The 18,286-nt window shown below is 41.8% G+C and overlaps 1 protein-coding gene across 3 annotated transcripts in view; it reads right to left on the reverse strand.

Moving 5' to 3' along the window:
• The window catches only part of PKIA (cAMP-dependent protein kinase inhibitor alpha), a 44,976-nt gene extending 27,206 nt beyond the window's left edge, over window positions 1-17,770 (reverse strand). Inside the window, exon 1 of one of the 3 annotated variants that reach the window (XM_064442508.1) lies at window positions 17,606-17,770. The gene's annotated coding sequence lies outside the window, so the exon portion shown is untranslated. Of the gene's footprint in view, window positions 1-17,006; window positions 17,307-17,375; window positions 17,490-17,605 lie in introns of those variants that run through there. The other 2 variants (XM_064442510.1, XM_064442509.1) reach the window with 2 other exon arrangements.
• Between the last annotated feature and the right edge of the window lie 516 nt (window positions 17,771-18,286).

Genomic DNA, 18,286 nt, shown 5'->3' on the forward strand with positions numbered 1-18,286 from the left:
ACTGAGTATCTCTGAGGATGGAGATCCCCCAGGCACTTCAGACAACCCGTACCAGTACTAAACCATTGTTGCAGTGAAAGATTTCTCTTTCACGCAGTTGGAATTTCTCTCATTGCAGCTTGTGACCATTGCTTCCTACTCTTCTGTTTTACACCTCCAAGTGCAAGGTCTTGCACCTGGGTCAGGGCAATCCCTGGTATCAATATAGGCTTGGGAATGAAGGGATTGAGAGCAGCCCTGCAGAGAAGGACTGCGGGGTACTGGTGAATGAAAAGCTGGACATGAGCCAACAACGTGCACATGCAGCCCAGGTCAACCATATCCTGGGCTGCATCAAAAGACGTGTGGCCAGCAGGTCGAGGGAGGTGATTCTGCCCCTCTGCTCTGCTCTGGTGAGGCCCCATCTGGAGTGCTGCGTCCAGCTCTGGAGCCATCAGTACAGGAAGGACATGGACCTGTTGGAGTGGGTCCAAAAGAGGCCCATAAAAATGATCCAAGGGATGGAGCACCTCTCCAATGAGGACAGGCTGAGAGTATTGGGGTTGTTCAGCCTGGATAAGAGAAGGCTACGGGGAGACCTTACTGCAGCCTTCCAGTACTTAAAAGGGGACTATAGGAAGGATGGGGGCAGTCTCTTTAGCAAGCCTATTGTGACAGGACAAGGGATAATAGCTTTAAACTAAAGGAGGGTAGATTTAGACTGGATATAAGGAAAAAAAATTTTATGATGAGGGTGGGCAACCTGTTCCACTGTTTCACCAGAGAGGTTGTGGATGCCCCATTCCTGGAAACATTCAAGGTCAGGTTGGACAGGGCTCTGAGCAACCTGATCTAGTTGAAGCTGTCCCTGCTTACTGCAGACAGGCTGGGCTAGATAACCTGTAAAGGTCCCTTCCAACCTAAACCATTCTGTGATCCTAAGAAAAGCCTACGTCATCTCCATAACCCTTCCTTGGGTAGTGCAGTGAAACCTCCTGCGGTGTCTTCTCTGTGTAGAACAGAGTTCATCATATCATACCACATCATATGCTCCAGCCTCATAATGGTTTTGGTAGCCTCCACTGAACTTGAGTTGGTACGTCAGTATCCATTTTGCACCCAGGGGTCCAAATGACTGCAATAGCACACTGCTGCCTCACTCTCTGATCCTAAACTCACTACAAATCCTAGTTACCAGATCATAAACAGTCTTAGGTGAGAGACAAGATGGTACACATGCAGAAAAAGTCTGGTCAGCCATTCTAGATGCTCACAGTTTTAAAGTAAAATAGGAAAGATTACAGTCTTGAGTTCAGTCTCCTAAAAGGTACATGTAGTTCCCAGTTATTTTCTTGGCTCAAGAGCCCAGTCTCATTAAAAGCACTGTAGAAGCAAAGGGTACTGGTTGACAGAGACATTGTTTAATCCATGATTAGTGAGTTTAAAAAGTTGTCACTATCACCATATCATAGGTGAAATATAACCCTCAACTTCAGACACAACTGAGTCTTGGCAAGATGATTCCCTGACATTAGTTTGGCCTATTCTAGACCTGCTTGTTCCCGATATATAACTCAATTAACTAAATATTTTCTTTTTAATCACACATCTGCACGGAGTTTATAAAATCAGATTTTAGCTCTCTATTTTCTGGAGGATAACAGCCCAGGTTTAGTCTAAAGTTGATACTCCTTTGTATCGTGGTACAATTCAAAATGTTAACATTACGGGCCAAAGCCATTAATCTACAAAGGATTAATCTACAACACTAATCCACAAAGGATGAGAGTGCTAACTCTTCATAACACAATCTGGCCTCTCAGCTTGTGGCCTCAGGCAAAGACTACCTAGATATCTGCTCACAGGCCTAAAACTTAAGCAGACTGCCTGAATGAACCAGGCATTGAAAGATCCAACACCCAAGACAGGGTGTTTTAAATTACAGTCTGTGTAATTAGGCACAGTAAAGGCCACCTTCTCTTCTGGAGAGAGACCTGTTAATTACTTAGCTGTTTGCCGTCTGCTGCCGTTTCTTGTCCTGAAGGACAATCTGCCCTTTACCTCTTTCTCTTCCCCCTGCTTAGACTTCAGAGTCTATTTCCCCTTTGGAAAAAGGGACCAATATCTACTCCTCCCCTCCCCAGATCCCAGTATTCAATTAGAAACATTCCTCTTGATATTCTTTAAGCCCAAGACAGTGCTACAGATTAGTAACCATTAAAAATTTTATTAATTAAGGTTAGAGAAAGTAGAATTATAATCTGATACAAAATTAATGCAAAGCATTCTCAGGATACCAGCTTTAATTAACTTTACTGGAGAATTTCACTGGTTGAATTCTCATCAGATTCTACCCATACAGTTCAAAATATTTAATTTCTCAAGAGAAGATGAAGATTTGCATATTTAACTCCTAAATTTGCAAGAACACACATTCTTTGGCCTTGAGCTTGGTGATAGCTGAAAGCAAAGCACTGCTATGTATTTTCCTACTAACACATACACATATTCTAGCTAATAAAGTCTTACAGGTACATCTTATCTACAGGCTGGGTAGCATGGTACAGAAGACAGGATGATGATTTCTGTTATAAAATGGCACACAAGAGAAAGCCTTAGGAATACCCACAGCAAGCAGGCATTGAAATAGGATCGTATTTAAAAATCAGTTTTTGAAGGAGTAAAATAAAGAAGTAGTAAGACATTTCATCTGTTAGCATCTGGAAAAAATGACATCATAATGCATTTTTGCAGTGAGGTTTCCTCATTAATATATTGCATTTACGAACTTTTAAAGCCTTTGAGTTGTTTTTCAACTATGAATTTGTAAAAGAAGCTGGGAAAAAAGCAATAGATGTATAGTATGAAGCAATCACTCAGACATATGGTCCAGAGCACAGAGCTGACCTTCATCTGTCCTTTGAGTGAAAACAAAAAGAAAGGGGAGTGGTAGAAGAACAGAGGGAGCTGAAACTGCTAGAGGCTGAAGACAAAGGGTTCTACAAAGGCAACTGTCATATGGAGTTCTGGCCACAGCACTGAAAAACAAGTAGTTTAGAAATTAGGGGTTTTGTTGTTGTTTTGTATTTTTTGAAAGCTGGTTCTCAGAGACTCCTCAGAAGACCTTATTCATTATAATTGGTGACCTTTTTTCACATTTCTTCATCTTGTGCTTCACATGCCATTTTCAATAATTAATTTGGAAGATCCAGACAGCATCCTCTGGCAGCAACTTATACAAGAGGTTCTTTTCATCCTACTAGATAACATGTGTATGGCACAGCTGGCAGTCTTCTTTTTTCACAGCAGTCAAGTCTTCATTATATCTACTACAAGAGAAGTAGGAAGATAATGTGACATTAAGCCCCCCTCTTGATTTTTAGGCAACATGCTGATGTCTGGAAGAATCTTACCCTGTTGCAGATGGAACAAGGAGCTGTAATGGAGAAGATTCTGTGGCAAAATTCAAAATGTAAAAAGACAGACAAAACAAAGTTTGTATTGTCCAGTACAAACAAAGTAGAAAGAACCAAGACAACACAATGTAATCACAAGGAATTAATGAAGTGTAAAACATTTAAACGAGGCAAACAAAGTGATGAGTCATGTGGAAAGAAACAGAAATGCCCAGTTCCAGTGTTTCAACAGTTTCATAGTTTTCCAGCATGAAGGTGATTATTCTGGTGGATTTAATACATAAATTTGCAATGAATAAAGACAGATGCATTATCTATAAACAGCCAAAACAGCACTAGTTATACAGGTTTTTAAGATGACCTGCAAGAACTCTTATTCCTCTTCGTGCTGTCTTTGAATTCATCTAACAAACACGCTTAGCCTTATGAAGGGGTATTTTAGGGTACTGTAGACAAATTTGCTATATTTAAACATTCTGACTACCAACACTTCTGAACAAGTAAACTTAATTTGCATTTCTTCGGTTTCAAAGTTTTATTTTAAGAGAAAGATTGAACGTTTGTGTGTCAAGGTAAGGTATCAATAGGAAAACAAATTTTTCTATTGGTAAAATATGGAAGCTGTATGAAATCATGTAGCTCTCCAGATATTCACAACTTGTTAGATCACTTCTAAATTCTGTTTCTACTTTCAGAAAAACTTCCCCCTTGCTTTTCTTTCCTGGTGTGGGGGGAGGTCAGGGAGGAGAAAGGTAAGGCAACACCCACAAATATTGCAGACCATTACAGAAACTGGCCAAGAAAGGAAAAAACAGATATTTGACAACAGGTATCTATCTGATGACAGACCGAGATACTCATCAGTATTTTCTGAGCAGGTAAAACTCTTAACTACTCCATCTTTTAGAAATCTTATCACAGTGAATCCAGAAGCAGCTGCTTACAGTCTGGGCCAGTACTGATCTAAACACCACCATGATCTTGCTGGGAAGACATTCATCACACCTATGAGACAGGTACAAATTAGTTCCAATGGGTAAGACATAGGTGTGAACTTAATACATCATCAGTTCTGCTGTAACTATCTACCACCATGCTGCCTGGCATCTAGAACTAACTAGGAAACCTACAGGTAACATACAAGAGGTTTGAGTTGGCAGGCACAAAATAGCATTAACTTCATTTTTTACAGAATAAAATATACTATTAAGCCGAGTGTGTAACCTCCAAAATATATAAAGCCAGCACGTCAAGGTCTCTTTGACAGGATCTTTTTTCATTAACCATCAGTGATCTGCACTAATTATAATCCTGTCCTTCAAAGCTGTAAGTGAAAAGTATATCGCTTTTTCTACTGTTTTGCCCAGGATTCATATCAGATCAATAGACCTTGGTAACTAAGTCATTATATTTATCCTTTTTGATAAAAGACATTATATTAGCTTTCTTTTGACTGCTGTAATTTCCTTGCTATTCCAAAATATTCAAGTGAAGAGCACAGGAGCGTGGAAGAAGGAATGGTAGACAGTTTAATTTAAATTTGTGTGGCACTATTGGGTTTTTTTGAGCAAGTTGTACCCAACAATGTGGGACAAACAAATAACACTCTTTTTGGTAGCTTAAAGCATAGTTACAGAAACAGACTAGCAAACTGATCACAGATGTCATTAGAAGATGAGAAGGATGCCATACAAGTTCCACAGAAATAAATGGACTTACTCAAAGGCTTGCAGAAAAGTTTCCTGTGAAGACAAAAATTCTTTCTTGCTTAAGTCTTAAGAAGCTTGAGGAAGGAGCCAAAATTATTTCAGTTATTATATGAAGTATCTTGTCACAAAGGCACTTCAAATAGTGAAGACTACAAATGTTAAGTTGGTAAACAACTTACTTTCTGAAATGGGTTACTTGAAGTAAAGCCATTTTAGCTCCCTCAAAGCACCTGGCAGAACGTTTGCATGTTGAGACAAGGCTCATGTGTTAATAATGTACTTTTCCTTCTGCTTCAGATAGATGCGAAAGAACAAAGCACATTCTCTTCCAATCAATTGTGGAAATAGAAATTACTTGCCAAAATAGATATTTTCCTCAGAAGACTAGGGCTAAGCCACACTGTCTGATAGATCCTGCTGGAGCTGCTCCAGCAAATAAAGGGGCTGGAATATTGCTCAGTGCAGGTAGTAGAGTAGCTTCTGTCATTTTGAGATGAGAAGAAACTCCAAAAAAAGCAGCGAAACATGCCAGTCAGTGAGACCAAAAAAGAGATCCTGGTTGCATTGAAGTCGCATGTTTCACGAGTACTTTGCAGACTTGTCATGATTAAATGTCAGGATAAGACCTAGGCATTCCCATTCTCTGCATCACCATTCCAGTTTCCATGGAAAGGACGTGTACTTGTGCACAGTCCAAGTAGGTGCACTGTGGATGATCCAAGTGCAGATGGTGAGGCACTCGGCTTGGCATTTCAGAGCTTCTCCAGTCTTGGTTTATTCCTCTTGTGTTCAGAGACAAAAGGATTTTCAGAGGACAACGAAGGGTCCTTCAGGAGTATCTGGTTATTGTCGGGTACAGTCGTGTGCTGATTTCACAGGTGAAACCATGCAAGTGACTACAAACGCCAGAATGTGTTTTCGTTAAGTTCTATATGAAGCTCTTGATCAGTCAGTAAATAAGGAAGGAGACACACAAAGAGAACGTAGCCTGTGTTCTGCTTTGGTTAGGTTTTGAACAATAAAGGGCTTGAAGGAAGAAGACTTGGATTAAACTTGTGAATAGTTAGCCCTTTCAGTTAACAGACAAGCCAGCATTCAGCAAGGCCTTGCATGTAGTCTTCTTTATTTATAGATGCACATGGATACTGACTTCGTCTATGTCTCACTCTCAGATGTCATCCCTGCCACCTTAAATAACCAACAATTCTAATCAAATATGTCTAACACCACACTCAAGGGTAGGAGAGAAGAGATCCCTTTCACAGACATCTGATTATGGGAAGGTACATAACAGCCACTTCAACAATTTTTATTTACTCCATCCTTAATAGGCTTCTTTTCTCTCTCTTTTCATACTTGACCACTTGTAAACTGAAGACCTCTGATTCAATGCTTTCAGTAGCTGAAAGGATTTGAAGAATCTTCTCTTCGGATTCCCATTTTACATGTTAACTTCCCATAATCAATGCCTCTTTCTTTAGCTTGCTTTTAACTTTCAAAGGCTGCTCTGGCATGGAATAAACCCTTATGTTTTGCTATTTAATCCTACTGAATCTTTTCATGCTTCCCTGAATACTTTTTCATTTAGTGATATATCAGCTGGGTTGAATATAAACAGCCTCCATGCCAAGTGTAGGATTTTAGCTTTAAATGAGCTGGTTAGTTGGGTATAAAAGTAGGAACCTAAAAGAAAAACAAAACAAAAAACCCAGAGATGCCTTTGCTCCTTAGTTTGTAAGAAGTCTTTATGCCCAAACTATAAGACAGGAGCACCTGACTACCACCCACATACATACACATGCAGAAAAGAGAAAGGAGAGGGAAAGTTCAGAGTAGAGATCACAGCTACCTTTCCTTTTGATTACTCAAATTTCACCATTACTACTCTTTACAAAAGGAACTACTTCCCTTATACTGGTCTCACACTCACTAGTTCCACAGAGAAGGCACTTTGTGTGAAAGAGGACGGAAAAACCCACCTACTGCACAAACAACCGATATATCAACATCAGTATGCACATACAAATAAGAAGTTTTAAAGTCCTATATTTATTTGAATTACACTAAAAGACCCCACTAGATCCACCCTCCCATTCTTCTGCTGACAGTTAACTCCTATTTATTTTATCCTTTCCAACCTGTCCGCACCTATGTCCTTACTTAACACAAGAACCTCTTAAGGGAGACAACCCTTATAATAAAAGCCTAGTATTTTGGCCACTGTTATCAGAACGTTAATTACTTTTATAAATTACCATTATATAGCAAGAATCAACAAAACTGAGGTGCTAAACCACAACTTTTCTTGAATTTCACATCACACTATAACACAAAATAAACACCCTAGAGAGTAAAACTATTGAAAGCCTCTACTACTGTTACTATGAAAGCCATGATACTCCAAATTATTTCTTTGTATCTGCCTTTCTTGACAAGGCCTTCATATATGCTCAGAGCGTAATAAAATTAGAACACTCCACTGGAATTACTGCTCTCTGAGCAGAACAGAAATACTTCAGAAAGGGGGGTGGGAACTTGAAATCTCTTCAACAGGACAAATGGCAGAATTGGATAAGTAAGTGTTCAAGAATAGTGTCACAGAAGGAACATCAGTTGAAAGACAGACCTCATAGGATGCACAGAAAGCTTCCACTATTTTCATCAGTTCAGAGAAAAGCCAGACAAATTAGCTGAAAACCAGGCCTGCCTCAGCAGCAACCACACCAAAGGAAAGTCAGGTAAAGTAAAAAGGCTTCTAGCAAGAGAATTTATTTTCTAAACAACATTCAGATTACCTAGTGGAAGTGCCACCTAACCCACACCAATTCCCAGACCAAGTTTTGGACTTGTTTGGGATAACAAGCTGACACAAGCCAAAAATGAACGGTTGCCAAGGATTTTGGTACAATAGTCATAGATGAAACTCTTCCAGTGCTCATCAGTATTCCCAGACACTGTTTAACTTAAGCAAAGACTGCAACTATGATCCTGCTGATACCTGTTCCATACAAACAAAACACCCTCAAAAACTCCATACTTGTCATCAAAGTTCATACAATAGAATTAAGAAAGAAGATGCTGAAGGAGCAGCCCTGAGAGTGTAATGAATTGCTACTAAGTGCGAAGACATGGACAACTGCTCCTCTCAGGAGGAGCTGGACAGAAGAGCTTACTTGCCAAAAGCATGCCTAGACACCAAAACGAGGTGCTCAGGTGCTGCTCAAGGCTCACAGAACACACAACATTCAGTAATTGGCTCAGATCACACAGGCTGGAAAGCAGGGGCAACTTGGAACGCTTTTGGCTCTTTTTCTTCCCACTGCAGGAGGAAATTAATGCAACATACCACCACAGGAAGGTACAGTCATTTGGTTGCTGATGCTAGAACAGTGCTAAAATTTTCTTCTTTCTAGAATTCTGCCTTGTAGTTTGCTTAAAGAAATCATATGCACTTGTTTAAAGCATACAATCTGTTGGTCTCCAAACAAATGTATGAGAGTAGTTAAGAATACATATTTATAAAATACTGTGCTACCAAGAGAGACCCAACTATAAGCTAAAAAATTTTACTTACTGACAAAATTCAGTAAAAGAAAAAAAAAAGCAACTTGCAAAGCTTGCAAAAGGAGTAGCAGTGCCTGGCTTAGACAGGCCACAAAGGCTAGAAGAGGATGGAAGAACAGAAATGCTAACGAAGGCTGGACTTGGAGAACCTAGTAAACCTACATAAAATACATTTGCGTAGCGTGTTGTCCCACCAGAAACACTGCTTAAGAAGGAGAGCTGCAGTCTGTAACGGATCAATGGCCTTCAAAAATTGCTTCTATAAGGCACAAAAGTGATAGGAAAGAATTTTCTGCTTGGAAGGAAATAGCATGGTTAAGTGTGCTGCAGCAGTCATCAGAAATCAGTACCCCTTTCTGGAGATTAGCATAAATAACACCCTGATCTGCAGTCTTATCAGCTCTACAACTGTGGGAAAACAATGTTTAAATAACAGCTTTCATCTCTTACTTGCAAATGTTGTCAATGAAAGCGGAAGCGCTGTAAAGTGTTTTGAGGTCTTCCATGATGAAAGGTGCTACATAAATAATATATTTCCCCAGTATCTGAGAAAAAAAGGATAACAGAAATGTTTCTTCTTGCTCTTTGGTCTGTACAGCAGTTGCTTAAGCATGCGGGGTACAATTGAAAAGTATCATCTTCTAGAGTGACAATTAGCTAATGCACCATACCATGCAAAATATCTTCGCGCAGTTCCTTCCTCATGTGCTAATGAAATCATTCCCCACTATTAGCTTTCTGTATATTAAAAGCCTATTGTTACATGAACATATAATGAATACTAAAGGATCAGTGAGGAAGTGATGTTACATGCTTAAATTTCTTATACAGTATCTGTATTCCTCTGGGTGCATAGCTATCATGTTCGTCTTCTATAAATACCCATTCAAACTTCATTTGCTCTGGAGATGCTCTGTGCGTGTGTTGGGGATGGGTGAAGGCTGTGCACCTGTTTTTCTCCATTTATCGGTGGGTTTGCTTTTGTAAAATTCAATATGATATTGCCATTGCCCCAGTCAGGTCCGAGTAGTACCACATTAGGTATCGATACAACAATCACACTCTAAGGACACCGTAGCAGTGGTGGCATTATTTTTGCACATTGTCACTCAGAGTGAATGACACTGGCATTAAACAATTCTTTACTACCTTAGAATATTGTAGCTGCCATTCAGAAGATCAACACCTGAACTCCCTGCAGGCAAATAAACACATCAAAGCAATGTTCAACAAGGCCTCTAGCTATCCAGAATAATTTAGAGCGCTCCCTATTCAGGGTAAATATTCTGCTTGGAAAAGGTTTTGGTGATTGTCCAAGAACTGAACGTAAACTTTAGTAGCCTGTGTATGAACAAATATATGATAAAATAGACTTACTTCATTGACAAAAAGCTGCAGTGTCCTTCAGCTTTTAAGGCATGCTGTAATCAATTTTGATAAGCTCTGTCTTTCTCAAGTCATACAGCTTCTACATTCATGCATACTCCATTCACATCTCCTATCACGCTTTAACTCCATGAGACCTTACAAATAACAGTTACTTAAAATGCAGCAGTCTATTTTTAGGCTTCTATTAAAAAAAAAAAAGTGCTTCACGTTGTGCCTGCCTTTTAGTCTGAAATTTTTTCATATGCTCCAATTCTTATATGCATTAACAAATCCTATTCTCTTTCATTTTCTGCTTGCCATGTCTGAGCTCACAAATATTAGCCCAGATCAGTAAAGCTGCCATCATCCCACTATTTTAAAACAAGAATAACACAAAACAAAGGAAGGGTTTATGACTGAAACTCTCTTGGTCTATAAGGCTACACACTACAGTTTGTCCTTTCTTACATTTAAAATGCACATTTTTGATATCCAGCTATCAACTTTTACGTCTCCTGCTAATGGCACCAATTCTTTCCAGTCTCACTGGAAGCACATTATTGTACTGATCCTACAGTGAAAATGAACCTAACAGGAACACAAGAGATCAGCCCAAATGAAACACGTAATTAATAACTCTGAAAAATATGCACAGTAAAAAAACTAGGAAAGGAATGGAACCGAAACAGAAGTTATCATGCCACTAAGCGGAGTTCCTAAGTTCTGACCATTGCACATGAGAAATAAATTTGCAGAAGTATATAAAAGAGAGAAGGAATCAATCAGATATAGAAGAGTCTACATATGGAGAAAGAGTAAATAGACTAAGACTCTGTTCTTGAGGGAAAAGAAAACATGATATGTGAAATCATGACTAGTGAGAAACTGAAAAGGAAACAGTTGTTTAACATTTCTCACATCATGACAATTAAAAAGGTCCCCAATTAAATCATTAGGCAACAAATTTTAAGGCAAAACAAAGAGACTTCCTTACACTCCACATGCACTGAATCATATAACTGCCAAAGGATACTGTGGAGGCTGAGAATATAAATCAGATCAACCGAACACATTCAGCGAGAACACGATACCCCCTGTGATTACACGTAATAGTGCAAGCGTTTCTTTGAGCTCACAGAACTCCTAATCAATGATGAGCACTAAACTCTGGGAGACTATCCAAAGATCATTACTCCATTTAATTTATGCATTTCTTCTCTAAACATCCTTTACTGAAATTTTGCCCGTGGTCTTATTTCAATAGCGGATTTATATTCTTGCAGGCTAGATCTATAAAAGATATGCCACACAGCTTTTCTGAATAAGAGGTTTTTGTCCATCTATATAGTTTGAACAAGCATCTGACACTCACCATTCTAGTGTGAACAACTATTTAATTTACTAGCTACACAAAACTCAATCTATTATTGCCAAATGTCATGCATCACATGAACACAAAAATGTCTCCATATGTATTTCATTTTAAAAAGTCACTTAAAAAAAGACACTTATCCTAATAGTTTCTAAGACCTTTTGCTAAACTTAAATAAGATACAATATTAATTCTTTTTTTTAAAAAATATATATTCTTTGCTGTGTATAATACTGTCTTCTTGAAATTCACTAACAACATGCAGATATCAAGAACTTTTTGTGCCTCAAAGCGAGCACCTTGGGAAGTTTGAAAGTAGCAGAGTCTGATTATCCAGACCACCCTTTTAAATTTACACCTCAGTGAAGTGAGAATGATAGTGAACTGCTACTTAAGCACAAGAATTTTTCTTGGTCCACTTGTGGATATGATTTCAAAGTAGAAATGGATTTTTCATTTCTACTGTGACTAGGTTAGACAAAAAAAATAAATAAATCAAAGACAAATCTAGACACTTATCTCTTCTAATCTCTGGTAAAGACCATAAATCTTAGGTGGAACTCTAGAAATTCTTCAAAAAGCAAAGTTCAGAATCCAAATCACTCATTAGATTGGACAAAGAAAACAGGGAACAAATAAAATATTTGTTTACATAAATTTAGTTTAGAACAGACTTTTCCATGAAAAAAAAAATATTAGGAGACACTTTTGATCAAGGCTCAAGTTCTGCTATTATTTGCTTGCCCTACTCTGCTTTGGAGCGCTGGCCCGAAGGAGTTCACATCAGCTGAGCTCAAGACTGAGTGTAGAGAATCAGTGCATTCGTACTTTTTGCAGTTCTTTCGGTTGATCAGCTATCCAAATAGCAGCACTCATCTTCACAGAACACCTTGTACAGGACTCACTGACAGGTTTCTCATTAAGCATCATAGCTTTGACTCTGTCCTACCTATAAACAATCAACAAGTAGAGATGCTGAAGAGGAACCCATTTAAGACTGCTGCTGAAGTAATAATATCCTTTACCAATACGATCCACAGTATTTTAAGTGAGGTTTAACATGTACTATAAATAGTGTCATGGAAGGACCATTAATAAGCATCTGTGCTATTTTAAAACAACAGGTGGTGAGATCGTTTCACCACAGTTATGTGCTCACCATATGTGTAAGTAGAAATTCTGTAGGAGGTAGAAGGCAAATGAGTGAATAGTTAGCAAATATATATATTATATAATATACATAATTATATAGATATATTAAGATGTATATGATCTCATTAAAGTTGCAGCACATTTTACAGGCTAGCTAACAGCTGCCAAGATAACTTTGATGTACTTCTGCGTCTTTTGGAAAAGTTGCTAGAACAAAGATATGATGGAAAAAAAAGTCACAGAAACAAACTGTACGTTGGAGTTAGAACCATTTGCCTATCACGTCTGATGAATCACTGGGACACTGTGCAGAAAGGGATGCATAACTGTGCAGAGACCAGCCAGTTGCTGTAAAGTATTTCTGAACACAGGGCAGGTTAAACTGCCCGTAAATCCTGTAAAGCCAAAGAACAGCAATGTAGCCAATTTTAAAATTCACTTTAATAAAATTTAGAGTGTAAAACAAATTCTACTAGAAGAACTACACCCTGGCTGACATGGAAATTCTTCTACTGCAGCTCTTCTGCAGAGTTCATGTTTTATACTTGGTTTACTCGGGAAGAAGGGCACAGATACCCTGGAATCATTTTACCACCACAGAAATTCAACCAGCTCAGAAATGCAGCGTATCTTCAGTATGTTAGGGAGGACAAAGGACACTCATATCTTATTGGTTCTATGGTATGAATTAGAGGAAGAAAAATGAAATTATTTGATCTGGCATTTGGCCGAGACATTTGCACCAACTTTCCTACAAAAGAGTCCACTTTGTGTTACTTTCTCCTCCAACATGTTTAAATTTAAAGACAGGGATATATGCCACAAGCATACAGTTCTTGTACAATGAGATCCTTTCTTTATCATGTTGTTTTAATAGAGTCACTTTGTAAAAGTATACAGCATGAAGACTTTCTTGAAACTAGTCTCTCAATGCATCATGAAATTAATACATATAAACGGATTCATATTTGTGTTGCCATCACATGCAGCCCTCATCAGAAGAAAGGCTTGAATCAGCTTGTTTGTGCAAGAAGCATACATGAAGCTTGCAATTCTATCTCCTTACTTCAGATAATAAACTTAGGGGCCCACTACCTGAGTTGTGAAGTGCCGACTTACTTGATTAGTAAGTCTTGAATACCAGATAAGAAGGTATCTGTCTTATTCCCACCACTATTAAATTGTAATTAGATAAAACTCTTAGTTCTCCTTAATAGTTGCTACCTTTGCAATTACCGACCACTCACATAGACCTTCTATTGGTAATAATTAAAGAGTCCAACATGAAATCCATCTGCACAGTAGGAGGCAAAGTTTAAGTTTATGCCTGGCATTTGTTTCTCAGATGGATATTTTCTCTCACCTAGAAATGTTAGCTACTGCACATTAAGGGCATGCATTTGGAAAGTGTCAATACTTTTGTTCTTCCAAAGAAAAAATGGTATTACTTGTAGAATACTTTTGACTACTTGCACACGCTACAGTACATGGTCTTAAGTTCACTGTATAATATCTGTCCACTCACACCCTGCTTGAGATTTCCTTTAAGGAATTCTTAATTTGGGGAAGATAAACCAACGCAAAGCCTAGCAACAACATAACCGGAAAATTACATGCTTGCTCTGGAATGTGGTTATTTCAGTTAGTTCAAACAGCACTTAGAAACATCAGCTTTAACATAATTTTCTCTTATTATGAGAATGTTTAAATGAACTGTTTCATTTCAGCCCTTGGAAAGGGCCACAAGTAAAATCAAACCTCTGCAACTTCAAGTGCATTCAAGGTCACCGTCTTTTCCAGTTTATTCTCCCAAGGAAATAAGCCTTATGCAAACACACCCATCTGGCCCCTACTCATAAATTTGGTCAAACAAACCTGCTGGTTCAAAGGCTGACTGTGGCCTAGAAATCTCAAAGATAATTAAGCTATTACAAATTTGAAGAACTAACCCAGATGAAGAGTTCCAAAATAGCAGACTCTCTGAGGAAAAGGCAGCTAACTCTCAGCTGCTACCCAGTCTGTCTGGCATCAACCAGCTGGCCAACTACGCTGTTCTTCCAGTCAGAGGAGCTATTGCCCCAGATCAGCCACAAGAAAGATACTTTCCTTTGCTTGGCAGAGGTATGGAAGTTACTGTAAGGGGAACGAGGAAAAGGAGTTCTGGAACTAAAATTCACTGAACTAAATTCACACTGATATATACACATTTTTTCTATGGACACATGTACACTTGCATTTTACATGATTACACCACCTGTCTTTGGAGTACATGCAAGATAAAGCCAAAAGCAATTCAAGTTTTCCGTGTCAAACCCATCAGATGTACATTCATGTCTATGATAACGTACGGCTCTTGGTCAACTACTCTTCATCCCCACCACCACATAGCTTTAAGAAGTGTTAACTAACAGCCTTTTGAAACATTTAGGTTTGCCAGGAAGCACAAGCAGCTAAATTTACAGTGATAATGTTGTGCCAACATTAGCGAGTACTCATACTACCCTGTATTTACAACACCACAATGGGGAACCATTACTTGCTGCGCTCTTCAGTGAGGAAGTTGACTTTATATAGAATGGGTGGACTAACACCAGAAGTATCTGAACTAAGCTACATGGTACTTTTTCCAGCCAAAGGTAATTAGAAGAGAAATCAGCAAATAACTACAACATTGCAACCTCTAACACAGCCAGCCATGCTCTTTTCTAGGAAAGGAAAGACAGTAGAGATGTCCTAACTCAAGAGTCCCAAGTGTTTTACAGGAACAAACTAAATGTTTGGTAGATGAAAGATACAGGTTTGATGGCGTAAGAAATTTTTTCTAGCTTGAAATGCATACATTGAATGTGTCACGAAATGCTTAAAAGGAACAAGTTTATACGGGGCCACAGTTAATGACTGTTTTCCAGAGCAAAAATTTAGCTGTTGAACCAATTTCTGACATTGCAATTCACCCATCACTCTCTGTTTCAACCTTGTGATGCCTCAGCTGTCTTTTATAACCATTTCTTGTCTCTGTAGCCATCTCTTGCCTTCTGTGTACACAGCAACAGTACTGAGGCAGATACACATATTTAAACACCTTCCCAGAAATAATGACAATAGACCAAGCAACTGCCTGTTACCTCCCTAAGTAGTACTTTTATCACTCTAGCACCATGACCAGAGGCTTCAACCACAACTGGAGATCCCACAACCGCATGAGCTGCTCTGCAAACGCATAGGATAACAGGATCCTTTAAGATAAGCATACAAGTAAATAGACATTGAATAAAATAACCTTCAGCTTCCAATAACCTGCTTCCTTTTTTTCATTAAGGACAATTAATACCCTCTCCTTTCCTTCCCAGAGGCATAATCATTGTTTTCGCTTCCAAACCAAACCACATAGAGCCATTAACCGTTACTACACACAGATAGTGCTATTTTAATGATCTGCCTCTGCACGCCAACCCTAGCCTCCTGTATTGATACGCCTGCTTTAGAGCAACCTTTTTTAGAGCAGAACGAAGAAAAACAAAAATCACCAATGTATCAGACAGAGACATAGGCTGGGTAGATTTCCCCTTCCTACTCAATTCCAAAAAGCCACATATATATAATGTGAAGACCTGTGTACGTACCAAAAGCAACGTGCAGTGTCAATGGCCAAGCTACAGTGCTACACGTACTTCTTGTCCTCCCACTTCTGAAAGTGATGTGGTGGAAGAGCAACTCACTAATTCTTCCATTTAGCATACAAAGGCATTTGAATTTTGCTGCTATTTTGTTTGTCCCAAACCTTGTGCTAAATGATAAAAAAATGGAAAAGGGGGAAAAAAAAAAAACAACCCTCGACAAACAGAAATCCCCGAAAAAGTCAAGAGAATCCATTTTGGTACAAGGGCTAGTACTCCCAACTTCTACACTCCCTTTAGTTTCCTGTGAGACGACTTCAAATCCAGGCCTGTAAACGAGATTACATCTTCTTTTGCTTCTGTTCCCCTGAAGCCCTTCTGCCCTAAGATGTCTTCCCCGGCACCCGAGGAGCGCCCGCCGGGCTGGGGAGCGCAGCGCTGCACCTGTCGCAGCGCCCCACGGCCCTTCCCGCTTCCGCGCCCGCCCCGCGCCGCGCCGCCGCCGCCGCCGCCGGCATGCCCCCTCCACGCCAGCGGGTCCCTTCCGACGCGGGGAAAGCAAGCAGCCCGGGCGGCTCAGCAGAGCGCGGAGCCGCCGCACATCCCGGCAGCAACAGCTAAAATGCAACCCTGGGGCACTTCGGAGGGGGACGCCTTGCTGCTTTTGGAGGGAACCGCGGGAGGAAAAGCAAGCTACGTGCCTGAGCGCCGCTCCAGACCGTGCCTGCGCGCAGGCGGCACGGCGGCTGTTTCCCGGGACGCCGGCCCGGCCTTCCCCGCTCTCCCCGGGCGGGCAGCGCCGCAGGACCCGCCGCCCGCCCCCGCTCACCTTTCCAGCGACCGGCTCAGCGCATCTTCCTTCCTCCCTCCCTCCTTCCTTCTATTCCTCCCGCAGCGTTGGCCCGGAGCCGCTGGGCTCGGCGGACGGGGTGCTCGGCGCTGCCCCTCCCTCAGCCGGCGGCAGCTCCCGCTGCGGCTTCACCCCCACATCCCGCCGCCGCTGCCGGCGGCAGCTGCTGCTGCTGCTCCTAAATTCACGGCGCTCCGGCGGCATGAAGTCATCCTCCCCGCCCCCTCCCCGGGCCACCGCACTCCGCTCCCGCCGCGGAGGGGGAGACGGCCCCTCCGCCCGGTCCCCGCGGGGCCCTGGCGCTCCGCCTCCACCCGGGGGCCGGCGCTCCCGCCGTCCTACACCCACCCTGGCTGCCTGGGAAGCTGCGAGGGTGGTCGCCGTCCGCCGGCGGCGCGGCTGCGGGCCGGGGGTCCCTCCCCGGGCTCGGCGGCAGGATGGGCCGCTCCGCCCCCCGCCGCGCCGGCCTTCCCGTCCCGAGAGTCCCCTCCGCGGGCCGCGGGGAGCGCGGCGCTCCCGCCCGCCCGCCGCCCCAGCCCCGGCGCCGAGGCCTCGCCGCCCTGCCCAACCGGCCGTACCGGGCCACGCCGTGAGGAGCGGGGGACGGCAGGCTCCCGCAGCGCTGCAAGGCCGGAGCCGAGGGACAGCCTCCCCCCGGGAGAGCCTTGTGCGTGCCTCTGTTTTGAAGGAAGATCCGCTGTAATCCCTCGTGCTCGCGTGTGGGCGCCCAGCTCTCCCCCTCCCCGCCCGGCCTCAGGGCGCGCAAGCGCTCCGCAGCCTGTGCCCCTCAAAATGCAGCTGTTTCTGGGGTGGAGGGGAGTTTCTTTGCCGGTGGCTGTTGGTCCGTGCCTGGGAGGGGAGAGCACTGCGTTCAAGGTCATCAGGACACACTTCTCCCTCGCCAAGGGCGTCCTGATATTTTTAAGATCCACCAGTAGGCAGCATGTCTATTTTTGTTACAGAGCGCTGTGCATGTACTGAGTAACCGGCAGGCTCAGAAAGAAGGCTGGATTCCTGTCACAGGTTACAATCTCGCATACCCGTCCCATGCGCAGGACGAGCACGGCTGTGTTGCTGCATAAATAACAGCGGTTCAGGTGGATACGCCTGGTGCCAAACCATAGTCTGAGAGCTCTCTGTATTTCACGGGCAAGGCAGGGTTGTGTCTGGTCGGGAAAAGTCCCGCTGGACGAGCTCCCAGGAAAACAGCAGTGTTGTGAGCACGGGTGTTTCCATGGCACTGTGCCTGCTCTGTTGAC

Source organism: Phalacrocorax carbo, chromosome 2, assembly GCF_963921805.1.
Source record: "Phalacrocorax carbo chromosome 2, bPhaCar2.1, whole genome shotgun sequence".
In the NCBI taxonomy this organism is placed as follows: Eukaryota; Metazoa; Chordata; class Aves; order Suliformes; family Phalacrocoracidae; genus Phalacrocorax; species Phalacrocorax carbo.